Here is a 15,739-nt window from a genome sequence, read left to right as displayed (position 1 = left end):
TGACGAATTTTCTATCTTTGTTCTTCGATTGATCCATTGGAGATAATAAATTATTTATGTTGTATATACGTATAAGCTCTATGTATATTCACAGTTTTTCATCAGTTTTTTTATAATCAATTCATAACATTTCACTCTCGCGTAGTCGGCGATAGTGAAAAGTAAAATCGTGTCACGATTGAATATTTTATTTCTGATTATGCATATCATCAATGTTCTAGCACATTGTATGATTATTGATTAATTACACTATCAATTAGGTCAATATAATGGGACACTTATAAATATATCATTGATATCTTATTAATTTAAGAAAATATATATTAAAAAATGAGATTTTTTAAAAAAAAATTCTTTTTGACATATTATCAAATACAGAATTAAAAAAGGACGAGGACAATTTTCTTCATTGCATCTACAATTTTCCCCACAGCTCAACTTAACCCTTTCAAATCGTAGTTTTTCCGATTTATTATATTTTTGAAATATCAAAAATAAATAACAGAAAATAAAAATACAGAACTGCGATTTATGAATCAATCCTAAAGCAAGAATAATAGCTAAAAAAATATTTTGATTTTACACTTGTAAAATATATTTACATTTTAAATTTCGTACATTTTCTTTTTGCATGCTAATTAGTTAATTGAAATAAATTGCTTCACTCTCCTTGTGTATTTTTTCATCCAAGACGATTCATCTCCTGCCATCAAAGGCGTTTTCTAGACAATTTAGATTAACAGATTTAATCTGCTTTCTAAATTTTAGAACAACCAATCGTGCGATAAATACGCTGAAGTGTAAAAATTCGCATCGGTAAAATTGAAGATAATGAATCGATGTATCCAGTGGAATATAATATGGAAAGTGTAATTTCCTACTAGTCATTTTTTAACACGTTGCACGTGAACTTTATTTGCCAGGAAGTTAACTTTCGATCGTACTACTCCGTCTTAGGTACTGCGCAGGCGAAAAAATTCGCACAAATTCGATCTTTTGAAATTGGATTAGTGTTACGCTCTTTGGGCGATTGCAGAAAAAAAATCTACATGACCTTGATTGTTCGACTACACCTGTGCAAAAGTCTCCTCTAGTTCTGTAATATTAGCTTTTGATCTTTAATTAAGCAATCGGATGACTTTCTATCGATAATTAGCAATGTCTATAGAGCGTACCAAATATTTTTTTTAAATTGCAGATCGATTATGATTTCACCGAGAGCAAGTCTTTCTTTATACGTACAGATGATTTGATGATAAACCTGTTTCGATAACAGTCGAGTTGATTATATTAAATTAATAATTGTATTGATTTAAATAGTAGAAAATTCTAAAGCTTCTTCTGCCAAATATATGTGTATATAATATGATTAGGTTAAAAAAACAGTCTCAGAATACCACCGAAAAATTTAAAGTTTCGCTTGTAAAAGTCAAGTATTTGTGTTGAATTTATCCTAATATATAAAGGTAGGTGTTATTTTTGCAAATATCTAGATTTAATATAATCAATTGTTACTGAGGCATGTGTCAGACAATCCATAGCATTTAAATCAGTAGTAACAAATTTTCTACTTAATTTAATAAGCTCCATGGTCTTGATTTGATCTTAATCTGCAGTTCATGTGACGTGATTAGAATACTTGGCATGGTGTTGAGGCTGGACAAAAATTTTCATATAAGACAAGGCTTCACATTAACTGATATTTATTTGTTTTTATCTAGCTCAATATAAATAAATTACGCTTGTCAACTGTCAGACTTTTTCTATTGGTTTTCCGTACTAGGAAACTGAAACTGAATGATAGGTTGGTTCTTAACTAACTAGCTAATACAGATAATACTATTATTATTCTAATAGCGACTATGAAAATATTTAAAAAATTTCACGACCCACTTAAATTCAGTAACATATATAAATATGCTATCTGAATTGAGCTAAAATTAAAAAGTTGTAGTTTCTTTAGTATTATATAAATACAAACGTCATCTCCATTGTTATTAAGTGGCGTACAGTTAAATTAATGACATCTCCAATCCCACATAGGCTTGAATAATGTCAGTTCAATTAGAAACGCTCGATAGAGGCGAAATCGTTATTTCAGCGTCAAAGGGCATCTTCTCGACCCAGATGATTGGAGAATTAAGCGAAAGTTAAACGAAGCATCATTAGAGCGTATCGTATCTATATTTATTTCGTATCACACTAGGAAGAGGAAAAAATACATTGATAAATGCTGTTGTGCTTCCGGCACGTCACACAATAAATCCGCAATCTGACGATCGGATATCGATCAGCCATTATGTTCGACATGCGAAAACTGCCTATATAGGATCGATGGCATTTAAACCGTATCCCGTCAACCGTGAGATAATGATAATAATTCACGGGGTAGACTTTATCGGATGTTATTTAGTGATGCACAATGCACATATACGATCACTTTCACCGTAGAACGCGTGCTATTTCATCTGTGACTAGTCACAGTTGACAGTGTTTGTGTATTAATATGTATTCATATGTGATTAGTGTTTTTGTATCAAATAAATAATACGCAGTTAATAACTATACTTACTCGATACAAGGTTATGTAAATGTTGCCTTTTATATTCTAACGGTATTTTGGTACATACATATGTATGTATGTACATGTACAATGTTGCTGAATTTTTTACATATATTGTATATAATTTAATTTTATATTTGGTATTATATTACGATCGCTTTGAGTGTGAACTCCATAATTTTCAAGTTTGCGGGAAATACAATACAATACAATAATAATTAACAAAAAATTTGAAATAAATAAATTTTGTAATAAAAAAATATTTCAGAATTACAGTATACTCCCGATTATCTAGGATAATGCTGGGGAGGGAGTTCACGGATAATTGAAAAACACGGATAATCCGAACTATCAATTTTATTTGCTTTCAAAATATGTATAATATATTTACAATTCAGAAAGAGATATTATATCGTTATTTTTAAAATGCTGTTTTGGGACTAAAATACTTGTTAGTATCTTTTTTACTTGTATTCTCACTATCATTCCTTTCTTCTTATGTTTTACTGACAATATAAACGATATCTGCATCATTTAAGCAGTTGAATCTCGATCAAATCATTTCTCGATGTTTTCCTGATCGTCATTTTCAAAGCATTTCAAATTTTACATTAATCTGCATGTTTCAGAAATATCACTTGCCTCTTCATAATCCAATAATCTATTTCCACGTTAGGAAAAAATCTTTCTCTACAATCTAACAAGTGTTACAGTCCTTACTATTCACCAAGATTGTGTTATTTCATGTAAAACCGTATCATTGATGATATAACACCGTGGTCCATGGGCTAAATTAAACTTGTAACATTGGGTGCTAAGAATTTTGCAACCATAAGACATTCGTTTGCCAATATGCTTTCATTCAGATAAGAAGAGCATTATCTATCAACAATACTGCTTTCTGTGGCAACCCTTTATTTTTAAAAAATCTCTTACTTCGGAAACCAATTTGGTTTTAAACCAATTTTCGGAGATCTTTATCCATCCATACTCTTTTTTAATTATAATAATGAATAGGAAGATTTTTTTTTCAAGTCCCTTACACCGTTTTTTTAATATATCAATACAGACATTTTCGTGGAAATTAACTAAAAAAATTGATTTTATATCAAGCACGAATAATCTACACCCAATAAACTAGAGTAAATTGTATTTTAATATTTTATATGTATTATTCTTTACACATATCATACATTTATCCATGTTCTGCTTTGTCTCTGAATTTAGAGAATAATAAAAAAAAATCTGGCATAATTTATATTAGACCATTTATGCTTTTGATTAAAATCTATTCTTACATAAAAAAACAATCATTATTCTGGTTGCAAAATGAAGGTATTTTTAATATATTGTATAAGATACACATTAAAAATATAATTGCTATTATTTATTATTAAAATATTAATATATCACAATGAACCATAAAAAATACAACAAAGACTTCATAGAGGATTTAGACTCATTTCGTGTATTGTAGTTTATGTACTTAATTACTATATATTTACATATAAATCTAGCCAATTATTTAAATGACTAACATATTATCGTTGATATATTAACGAAAAGCTTATATATTACTTGAATCACCTAACCATTAATTTGACTCTCAAGTGCGGATATTTATGCTTATTTAAATCAGTTAAGTTTACAACTAGTATATTATTAGAGAAGTGCGGTAGTTAATTTTAAATATGGGTATATACCTTATAAAAAATAAAGATAAAACTAAACAAGGATGCTTGCACACACGTACTTAAAATAATAATAAAAATAAACATCTCACAACTGGTTTGGTTAGGATACAACAAATTAGATTTTGTGGGGATGCAACCACAAATCTGAGACCGACAAAAGACGTCATTAAAAGAAGATGTAACTTGCCGAGAAAGAAACGTGAATAAAATAAATAAAGATAAAAAGGGTTTATGTTTATTTCCACGTTGGTTCAACCCTTGCTTTTTTATCGAATAAAATATACATTAAATTTAATATTATTTGTATACATTTAATAATATAGATCAATCGAAATTAATCACTTTTATACTTTATTATTTGAAGCCATATTTATCTTTATGAGTGTTTTTCACTAGTTATGTGTATATGTTCTTTCCAAACCAGGCACGAAAGGTCAAAACTACAGTTCAAAAATAAACCTAATTTTTCCATCCAAATAAACAGGCTTGACCTCTATGAAAAATACAGAAAGACACGTCGAATCAATGGAGCAAATAGCTCAGGAGGCCAAGGTCCAAAATCGCTTCAAATCACGAAGCTCAAACCAAAAAAGTGAAACTGTTTCCGTTCAGATCGTCAGACTGATTAATTATATCATACCATACTATATCATACAAAATACACAATTTTAATTGCACTTCGCGTGCTCGAGTATGTTACAAAAGTTGCAAAGCAAACTATCACAGTATTATCGTAATAATTTAACAGGTTTAATCCATTGTCTAAAAATCGATTGGTTATTTATTGGAAAATCGGTACTCGGTATCGAAAGTATCTTTAAATAAATTATGCAATTTTAAATTGTGCAGTGCAACTAATTATTTAAATGAGGAAGTTCGTAATCGTATTCAAAGATTTTACTATCTAGTACTATATTTATTTTGTAAACATTCTAAAATTATAATTACGATCGTGGTTATTAAAATGCATTTTAATTAAATTATATGGTTCTTCTTGTTTAAATGTTATTTTATTTGTCTGAGGCAAGTAACATCATTAATTAAACATCTTGAGAGATTCTAAGCTTTTGCAATTATACAACGTTTCCAATCGTAAAACTGTTTCTTATTTGCTTAATGCAACAAGCGGTGTATATTACCTTAAAATTAATTAGTGTATAATTTATAATTTCTCTACATAAAAGCTCTTCACTCTTAACATTTAAATTGATCAAATTTAAAAAGTTTAACTTTCACGGTATAACAAACTAAACATTCTTATTAAAAAAACATGCTATAATTACTATCTTCTTTCAGCAAATTTTCCAATGCTTAATCTTAGCTAAAAATATTTTGTAATGAAATACAATAAATAATTAGATAATAGATCAATTTAATTAATTTTCACGTATCATTCATACCTTAATTTTTACTAGAAAGTAATAATTATACAATTTTGCATTACGTCGCAATGATAATTTGTAAACAATGTGCAAAAGGCTATATATTTGTAGAGTACGCTCGGGATAAGGATGCCGTTTTGTTATTGTGTGCGTGTACATGTATATGAGAGGGAGAAGCGATGTAGCGTGTACTTCGTTATCTCGCTTTCTCTTTTAAGGACAGTCGCTGATTCGTCAACGCTGGCATTCGTCATTAAAGTGCAGTGGGGCACAGAAGTTCGATCTTCTCTAGTGATTTATTTTAAATAATTTTGTGTTGATATTGATTTACTTGATATCAAGGCTTCAAATATACACTGTAAGTTATTCGAAGTTATTGAAATTTCCATCTTAGCTCAGATTTATGTATGTTAAATAAACATATATTTTTTTTTAAATAAAAAAATTAAATATTCTGAGCGAAATTGTTTTGAGCCACACAGTTCACGCACACAATAACAAACCGAAATCCGTATCCTGAGCGTACTTCTATATGGATAACTTAATCCAGAATAATATTTAAAAAAAGATATATCAAATGTTTTAAAACATCTTTACCTAATTTTACTCATTGCTACAAATTGATTCTGACGATATTTCTATACACATTTTAAAAGTATATTTGGGCTACTAAATATGAACAAAAAGCTTATTAGCCTTATCATTCTGTTTTGCACTGTACATTGATTTGATACGGGTCTACCGGAACTAAAGTAAATTTACTTTAGCACCACAAAGCTTTTTCAATTTAATTTATTCGGAATTTACTTTAAAGGTGAAATGTTATTGACCTAATAATATTATATTTCAATACCTACACAATTTTATTTTTAGAAGATTCATTTCCTAATGTATTTAGATTATCTTTAGCACCCTTTGTTCTCCATAAATATAATAAACACAATAAAATATTTATATGTTATAGCTATGCCAAAAATGAGCAATCCCCCACAAAAGTCCACACAACAGATCATTACGCATCTTCTTCCGAATGCCCACATATCAGTCGTGGGCAGCGAATCTTCATTCATAATTAGACAACAATTATTTATCACGTCAACAATCGGCTTTTGTTTATAGTCGGCCATTGCACATTGTTCAATGACCCACCTAGAACCGGTCTTTTTTCTTAGCGTACCACTTAGCGCCTCATTACCATTCTTCACGCACATATTTGGAAGCACTTTCCGCGATATTGCGCAATCTCTGACATTACGAAATCCGCCAAATGGCTCTCGCCTTCCGAAGAATCTTTTACATTTGAATAACCAGTTCAGGTCCTGGGGCTGCTTTTTTTCTTGTTTTATAGCTACGAATTAATTATTATTCAGGATTGTTGCTCTGCAGTCATAACTGGACTTTATCGACCATCGGTGAAATTATAAGTTAGGCATTGGCTCTTATCTCTACATCGTCTGTCTAATCTAATGCTTTGAGTGGATAAACGCATAGAAAGGAATCTTTGGTTCACGTGAAAAAATTAATGTCTGCGACTACTACTGCGCAATATACTCGGACAGGTACTGGTTTTTTTTTTTTTTTTTTTTTTGAAATGTTTATTTCAAAAATAATTTAGTTTTATACAAGTTATAAATTACATGTTTCTGGCTTTTAGCCATTATCATGTTTACAAGCGAAATTACAATAGTTTAAATAAAAATAAAGGCAACAATATGCAATATTTAATAAGTAAAATTTAAGGAGAAAATACTAAAACCTTTATACAATAAGAAAAAGAAAATAAAATAAATAAAATATAAGATACATAATTAAAAATAACACTTACGAACTGGGGCTATTGAAGTCGTGGTTACAGATTTGCTATCAAAGCATTATGTGCTTAGGCATTTTATGTTTATACTTGAAATTTAGTGTGACTTTGTCATAGTTACCAATTTTTGCAATTAATTTATTATTATGTTCACGCGAGATATTTTTGTAATAATTTATCGTATTAGTAATAATGTGATTTTTAATTGTAGGTATAGAATATCGAGTGTGGAGTTTCTTTAAATTAGTATAATATGGGGTGTTATAAATTATTTTTACAGCTTTATTTTGAATTACTTGTAACTTATTAAAATTATTTTTACACGTATTACTCCACACTGGGCAAGCGTATGTTAATATCGGTCGTATTAATTGTTTATATAATAAAATTTTGTTTTTAATCGTCAACGCGCTTTTTCTGTTAAAAATGGGTCTCAGAGCTGAAATGGCGGCAAGCCCTTTAGACCGTACTTCTTTTATATGCTTTGTATATTTTAATTTAGAATCTAAGTGAAGACCCAGATACCTAACACTCGTTTTCCATTCAATGTTTTTGCCCTGCTCGGTTTTTAAAGGCGGAGGCAACGGTTGCCGGCGCATCGTAAAAATGATTGCCTCAGTTTTATCATCGTTTATTTTTATTTTCCACTTTTTTAAATGTTTATTTAAGTTATGCAAAGATTTTTGTAGTTTTGTTGCTATTGGTTTAAGACCATATGAACTAGTTAAAACGGCCGTATCGTCCGCGTAAATAGAGAGACTGGTGTTTTTTAAAATTGGAATATCGTTTGTATATATTATATAAAGATACGGCCCAAGTATGCTCCCCTGAGGAACCCCGGCTGGTATTTTACGCGGTGTCGAATTATCGTTATTTAAGGAGACGACATAGCTTCGATCTTGGAGGTATGATCGGATAATTTGTATCAGATAGTGTGGGGTTTTGTACTTATCTAGTTTGTATACTAGCCCTTCATGCCACACAGTATCAAATGCCTTCTCTACGTCTAACATTAAAAATCCTGTGCTTTTTTTCCTGTTAAAATTCGCAGAAATGTGCTCCGTGAGTCTATTAAGTTGATGCGTTGTTGAGTGTCCTTCGCGGAAGCCAAATTGTTCGTCAATGATTTTACTATTTAGACACTCTTTTAAACGTGATAAGATAATCTTTTCAAATAATTTACTTAGGGACGGTAGTAAGCTAATCGGTCGGTAATTTAATGGGATGCTATCAGCTTTACCGGGTTTTTTTATCGGAATTATTTTTGCAACTTTCCAAATACCTGGAAAATACCCAATAGATAAGCAAAAGTTAAATATGTTAGTTAGGAAATGAAAGCATTTAAATGGAAAGTTTTTTATTAAGATGTTATCTAATCGGTCAATTCCCGGAGCTTTATTATTTTTAAGTGATTTTGCAATGTTATAAATTTCGAACGGGGTAATTTCGTTAATAGTTTTCTTATCTATTCTAGTTTTATCAAGTCTTTGAATTGAACGATCAACTTTACTCTGGGTTTTTAGATGCGTATAATTTTGCGTTAGCACATAGGATGTAGAGAATGCATTAGCTAATACCTCAGTTTTTTGTATGTTCGAGGTTACTATGTCGTCTCCATTTTTTAACGGCGGAATGTCTGAATATTTATTTTTAATTGACTTAGCGATTTTCCATAATGAGTTATCTGCTGGATTTAGTTTTTTCAGTTTACGTGACCATGAATCATTTTTAATTATTTGGATTTTTACGCGGATATCACTGGTTAATTTATTTAATAAAGTTTTAAGCTGGGGTGATCTATTTTTTTGCCATTGCTTTTTAATTCTGTTTTTGATTTTTATATATTCGATAATTTCTGGAGTTAATTTTACTTTATTTGGTATATTTTTACGCGTCGGTATAAATGATAGTTTACCCTGCTCGATTAAATTTGTAAAAAAATTAATATCATCGTCAATTTGCCTGGTGTTTTGTAAAGTGTATATCTGTGGAGCGCCGTGTAGACGACATTCAATGAAACTTCTAAAACCTTTCCAGTCAGCTCTTCCGTAGTCAAAAAATATTTCAGGGATGACCTCAACATCGCCTTCCAGAGCAAAAAACACAGGAAGATGATCCGAAGATAGAGCTTGGATGCAGTGCATCCCCGAAATTGGCGTAAAACCTTTGACTAATGCGAAATCAAGAGTTGATGGAGACATGTTATTAAAAGGATAGTGTGTGTGTGAATTTGGAAAGTGAATATCCGTGTCAGTATCGTGCAAGTAGTTAAAGAGCATGGAACCGGATCGATTGGTACTAGAACAATTCCAGTGCGAGTGCCTGGCGTTGAAATCTCCGCTTAATATAACAGAGCTTCCAAGTCCAAGCACAGCATCTAGATCACTCTGCAACAATTCGTCTCCGGGTGAGTTGTATGCGGCAGCAATTGTGATGATTTTATTATTATTATTAATTTGGATCGCGACAGATTCTAAGTTAATTACGTCGGGATTTATACGCGCGTGTTTTATAGATTTTTTAATAAAAATCGCAACCCCGCCACCTGGCCTTGAGAGTCGGTCTCTCCGGAGGCAAACAAAGTTCGGCAAAGATATTTTAACGTGAGGTTTAAGATACGTCTCGGTAACTATGACAATGTCAATTTTATACTCACTGATCAATAGCTCCAGCTCGCCAGTTTTGTGTCGAATTCCACGTGAATTCCACGTCAGCAAATTCAATTTCTTCTTAGAAGAGGACATCAAGGTACTCTACCATCATGATGGCTATCTCCATTTTGCTCGCACACTTGCCAGCTTTGACCCGAATCTCCTGAAGTACGAGGAGCATCTTCCGTAGATCCGAGGACGACATGGGGGCATCCTCTGCGCCGGTGTTTGGTGCTGCTGTCGGCTCTGGTTGTGATCTTTGAGCCTGTTTGAGATTAGCGGCCGCAGCTGAGAAGTTCTTAGCCGGTTGGGATGGTCGGAGTGCGGGAAAATGCTCCTGAACTAAGTTAAATGTCGGTCCAGGTGCAGCCGGGGCGACAGCCGCGACGGTAGCTGGCCTTTGATGTCTCCTCTGAGTCTGGACGAGATACTCCTTCCTGCGAGGGCAGTCCTTGAAGTTGGCCGGATGATCTCCTTCGCATCCGATGCATTTCGCTGGTGTCTCACGATCCGTTTTCGAGCAGTCAGCGGTTGCGTGACTGCCGGTACATTTGACGCATCGTGGGGTTCGGTGGCAGTTTTTGGCTGCGTGTCCATAAAGCTGACATCTGAAACATTGGGTTAAATGTCCATTGTTACGCTTATACCTTTCCAGAATGGCCTTGGCGAAACAAACGTACCGGATGTTTTTGATTGCAGCTGTCTTGGTATCCGAAGAGAACTGAACCAGGTAGAGGCGAGAACCTCCCAGTACCTCCGTCTTTGTCTTCATTGTCGTCACTTTGACGACATTGAGTCCTTGCCTTTGGAGGTCAGCAGCTATGTCTTGAGTTGGAACTTCTGGTAGTCCTTTCAGGACAGACTTTACTGTCTTGTCCTCGTCAGTGGTGAAGGTATGAAATGGGCGATGCCCCCTCAATCCTTCCATTAGTAAGGCTCGTTGCTCGAGCGAAGAACACTGGACGGACATGTTGCCCTTTCCAGTGTAACGCAACGTGAAGTTGCTGGATTTGGTGACGGATTTAATAAGGTCCGTCGTTTGAAGATGTGAGCCCGTGACCTCCATAATCACAGGCGGAACTCTGCTTGATTTGCTTCCTAATACCTCGGGAAGCTTTTCGAACCTGTTTTGGCTCGGGGTTGGTCCGGGGCTCCTGGACTCAGTGGATGGTCTGGCAGTTTTTTTCGGAAGTTGCCATTCCGAATCTTGACTGGGGTTAAGGAACGCCTTAATCGTCCCCACAGAACGCTTACGCGTCTGCGCCTTTTTCATGGCGCTGTTGTTTGGTAGGCAGTGAGCAAAATTGTTCAGCGGCGCAGCTGGCAGGTCCGAGTGTGTACAGCAGCGCGGTCTACGCACAGAGCACGAGGTGCGTCCGTACACCGCGAAGGCACAAAGCGGAATGACAGGTACTGGTTGTAAATAAATGCAACTATGTATTCCTTCACGATAAATAAAGTTCAGAAGAGAGGTAACAAAAATATAACCCATACTATTTATGAATGCTGGAATACAAAACCATATAGTCCCATCGACTTGTATTAGGAAAGAACACCTTCAAGTTGTGTACACGCCTTTGGAAAGGAGTCTACACAACTTGAACATTTCTATAAAAAAAAACATTAATATTACCGTCATTATTATTACTAGCGATTATGTTTCTAGATAATTAAAATACTACTTTTAACTATCGAATTGTTTTATTTCGTTGATTTAGTAATTTTTAATGTTTTTTGAAGTTATGAATATGCAACAACAAAATAAAAATCGATATCCTATTAGAAATTTAGAGATTTTTCAACAATAATAAGATAGATACAGTAAAAAATATTAGTTTAAAACTTTCAGTAAAAAATTGTTTAGAATGCAAAAATGGTAGTGATATTATTGAATAAAATCGTTTATAACTTAAGCGCGTTAGATTAATAGTAAATCACTTTATATGGCTATAAGTATGTATCATACTGGTTGTATTATATTTGATAGCAATTTTTTGCCACAGATGCAGTTGAATAATCTTGTCTATATGTAATTGTATGCGTTGATTTTAAATATGTCATAGTATTTTCACTCTGACTAATTTTATTAAATAATAAAATGTATTTATGATTATTATTAAACTTCGGCTGCTAAATAAACATTTTAATTCTTCAATTAAAACTATATATAGCAAAATACGTTTAAATATCTTAATAAGGCGAATTCGTTATGCAAATCGAATCAAAAACTTTTAACTATCTCAACGATCATCAACAATTTATGTGCGTAGATAACAAAGTGGCGACGTCTCCGCTTTAACTTTACGACAATGGTTAAACTTTAAAATAACTGAGCGTTTCTTACATGAAGCGACTGCGGCGAGCTTTACCGACAGGTGCTTTTTTCGAAAGCTTTTTATGTACAAATAAAATAAAGATAGCCACGACGGAATGAAAATAAAAAGGATGAAAAAGGGCACGGACACCCTGGGAATGGGATTCGACCATAATAATGGTATGAACAGGTAATTTGATGTAATTGTGTTCTATTACGTTTCGGATTGCTGGGATTCAAAAGGGCACGGATCGAATGCACTCGTTTGAGCTTTGATTTAATTCACTTTCTGAATGTATAGGAGCGTTTAACTAGAATTAAAATACATCAGGAAGAGATGGATCTATTATTCGAGGCTTAAATCGAATTGTTATGGAATATCTATGTTGTATAATCGATGCTTTGGATTGAAAGTCATGTCGCTCTCACGAATCGTCCCTTTTGTGGAGATCGTGTCGAAAGGACATAATAGAAGATGCATTTTCTTCGTGACGGACTTAGGTGTAGGTATGCATAGAAAAAAGTTATCCTGGCATTCTTTCGATTGTTCGTATTATCCTTGGCATTCCGTCATGATCTCAGTTCGAACACGTACCACTAATCGTCTTGAAGCTTCTGCGAGAATTTTAATTACTTGACGCATCAAATAAATTGTCTCACAACCCAGTGGAAAATTCGAACTGATATATTAAATATAACTATCTAATAAATTTTAGTATAATAACATATCTAATAAATCCTTACAGAATAACATCAATCATTTTATAGTGATGGTAAAATGATGTTAATAACCACCCAGCGGTTTGTTTGGTTAACGTAAGGGTTTAAATTGTTTGGTAATGCCGTTATTAATTACGTATATAAAACACTCCAATAACGGAAACAATAAAATTTAATAATGTAGAACATACTGAAGAATGCAGTTATGTTAAACTTTTCAATTACACATTACGTCAATAAAAATGCCCTTGGATATTAATACTCACGTGTGTATATTAATTGCAATGGATGGAGTAATCATTGACTGCTTCGTAATTCACAAATAGATGAAATTATCTCAGGGATGTATTTTTTTAATATGCATTTAATTGCAAATGCTTCTAACCTAGAGTTGAGCTATTCTTGTTTTGCCTTCACAATTTAATGTCACCTTTCTCACGTCATTCATGTATGGTATAAATCGCGTTTTCAAAGTTATTATTTTGAGTCATGGTCTGCAGCGATGATATGAATTACTTTCTCAAACTCCTTATTGAGTTTTAATTGCAGTAACTGCATTTTATTGCATTCGACTGAATGTGAGATTTTTGCTTTCTTCCTAATTACAGGGTTAAATTTGGATCGCTCTTAATAAAAACGAACAATAAAAAAACGAAAACATATAATTACTGCAGCATTTATACAGTGAAACTGTAATTCAATCAAGTGGAAATATCTGTAGTGATTTTATCAGTAACGACTCATTAACTGTATTTAAATAAAATAAAAATGAAATGTCTCGAAGTGTATCTATATTTTTTTTAATGTGTTTTGCTACTAGTATTTAAATGAACTCAAACCCTCTGAATGTAAAATAATTTATTATGTAATATAATTAATAATTTATGTGCATGTGTTCTTATAATATTTTACATCACATTTTACATGAAATATGATCGCGTGTCTCAAATAGGAACCGACTTACCAAAATCCACATTTTACCGTAGATGTTTCGTGGTTTGAGGTTGTAAATATATTTTACAAAAATACTCAGATGCACTTTCCATCGATTTTCAATGGTTTTCTAAAATATTTGTTTTATCACGCGAAATATAATATTTGTCAAACAATTTTTTTTCTCGCTCTAATAAGTCGCGTTCCAATTGCATGCTAATTGGGCGCTTAATTCCCGTCCACACAATTGCGAGTGAAGGTGGTTTATTGACCTATGATTCTCAAATGTTGTATATTTATTAACGGATTGAATTTTTCGAAAATATTTTATATGAAAAATATAGAAAGCTTTTCAAATATAATGTTAAATTTGAGGTTAGAAATGAAATAAAAAGCTATGAAAATCGTACATCTTAAAATATGATTTTAAAAATACTAAATAATCATAAAAACGTCTGAAGAAAATTTAGTCACTAATGAAAAGTTTGTTTGCTTGAATATTATATATACAACTTTGCATATTGTGTCATATAAATAAAATAAAGTATTTCTTATATTTAAGTTTTAATCTGTTGGTGGTAGATTTAAAGTTTTCTAAATTTCTACTTTGGGGCTAATTTTAAATATGTTACCATATTTTTATTGTAATTTATACATTATAAAATCAATGATAATACATTATTTTACTTTAATTTTATGTCATTTTAAGGTTTTCTAGTCTAAAGAGACTGCGAAGCAACACCCTAAGGGGTGTTGCTTCGCAGTCTCCTTCTGGTGAAGGCTTTCCATGACCGTATAGTCCTCGCCTCGGGGCGTATCTCCTGTCGAGGAGTGTCTGCCCTCTTCTCATTAAAGACCAGCCTTAAATATTAAGGGTTGTAAAGCTAATTGACGAATCACAACCTTGCAGCGACCATCCAGTCAGTTGTTACACTTGTTTCTTCGAACAACGAAATATGTATACGCCTATGTAAAGTGACATTAGCTTGATGGACATCTTTTAAAGGTCGAATTGTGCAACGGGAATATTGTTGCCCTACTGTGCTTTTTGTCTTCCGGTGATGTATCGTTTCCCGTGACCGTTTCGCAACAAATTTTTCAATGCATCGGAGAATAATTGCTTGTTATTTATATTTATGTGAACCCCTTTTTTTCTAGACCTACCGAGGGCTTTTGTGTGGTCCTATCCTTTACATTATATTGTCTAATTCTTCCATATTATTACAACTGATCACATTTAGTCATGGTTATTAACGCGAGTTTTAAGAATAAGATCCCACATCATAAATAGTTGTAGAACAATAACAAGGGTTTCTTCTTATTTGTGAATATAGCATTTCGCTTTCTGTCTTTATTATATGAAGGAGCTCCGCCATCTCCGTTCTGATGAGACGTTCTTGATTGTCTTAATTTAATTCAAATAAATAAATTAATCTCTTGTCATTTACGAATCGTTTGCTAAATATTATTCACTGATTTCCTAATATATTCTCCACATAATGTTAAATAAATCCGATATTAATATGCATTCAAGCCTGCCTCTCTTTTAAACTCGAACGGACTCCGAAAAAAATATTGTTAAGTCAATGGAAAGTTTGTGAACCGTTTCTTAAATACCCACACTCTTCCCTATTTGCAAACAGCAATAATTGTCGCGCAACCGGTAGTGTAA

At 32.6% G+C, this 15,739-nt stretch overlaps 1 protein-coding gene and 1 long non-coding RNA gene across 2 annotated transcripts in view; both read left to right on the top strand.

Annotated features, from left to right (window-relative positions):
- The window catches only part of klar (klarsicht), a 210,741-nt gene that overhangs the window by 36,386 nt on the left and 158,616 nt on the right, over positions 1-15,739 (top strand). The window lies entirely within an intron of this gene.
- LOC148231940 (uncharacterized) lies at positions 5,059-12,543 on the top strand. The gene is made up of 2 exons (XR_015810621.1): positions 5,059-7,198; positions 11,511-12,543. It is a non-coding gene; the product is annotated as an uncharacterized LOC148231940 (long non-coding RNA).

This window comes from Plectrocnemia conspersa, unplaced genomic scaffold (genome assembly GCF_051122295.1).
Source record: "Plectrocnemia conspersa isolate PC_06_02 unplaced genomic scaffold, ASM5112229v1 ptg000009l, whole genome shotgun sequence".
NCBI lineage: Eukaryota > Metazoa > Arthropoda > Insecta > Trichoptera > Polycentropodidae > Plectrocnemia > Plectrocnemia conspersa.
The sequence above is the reverse complement of the archived record's forward strand: the minus strand, read 5'-3'. Positions and strand labels throughout refer to the sequence as shown.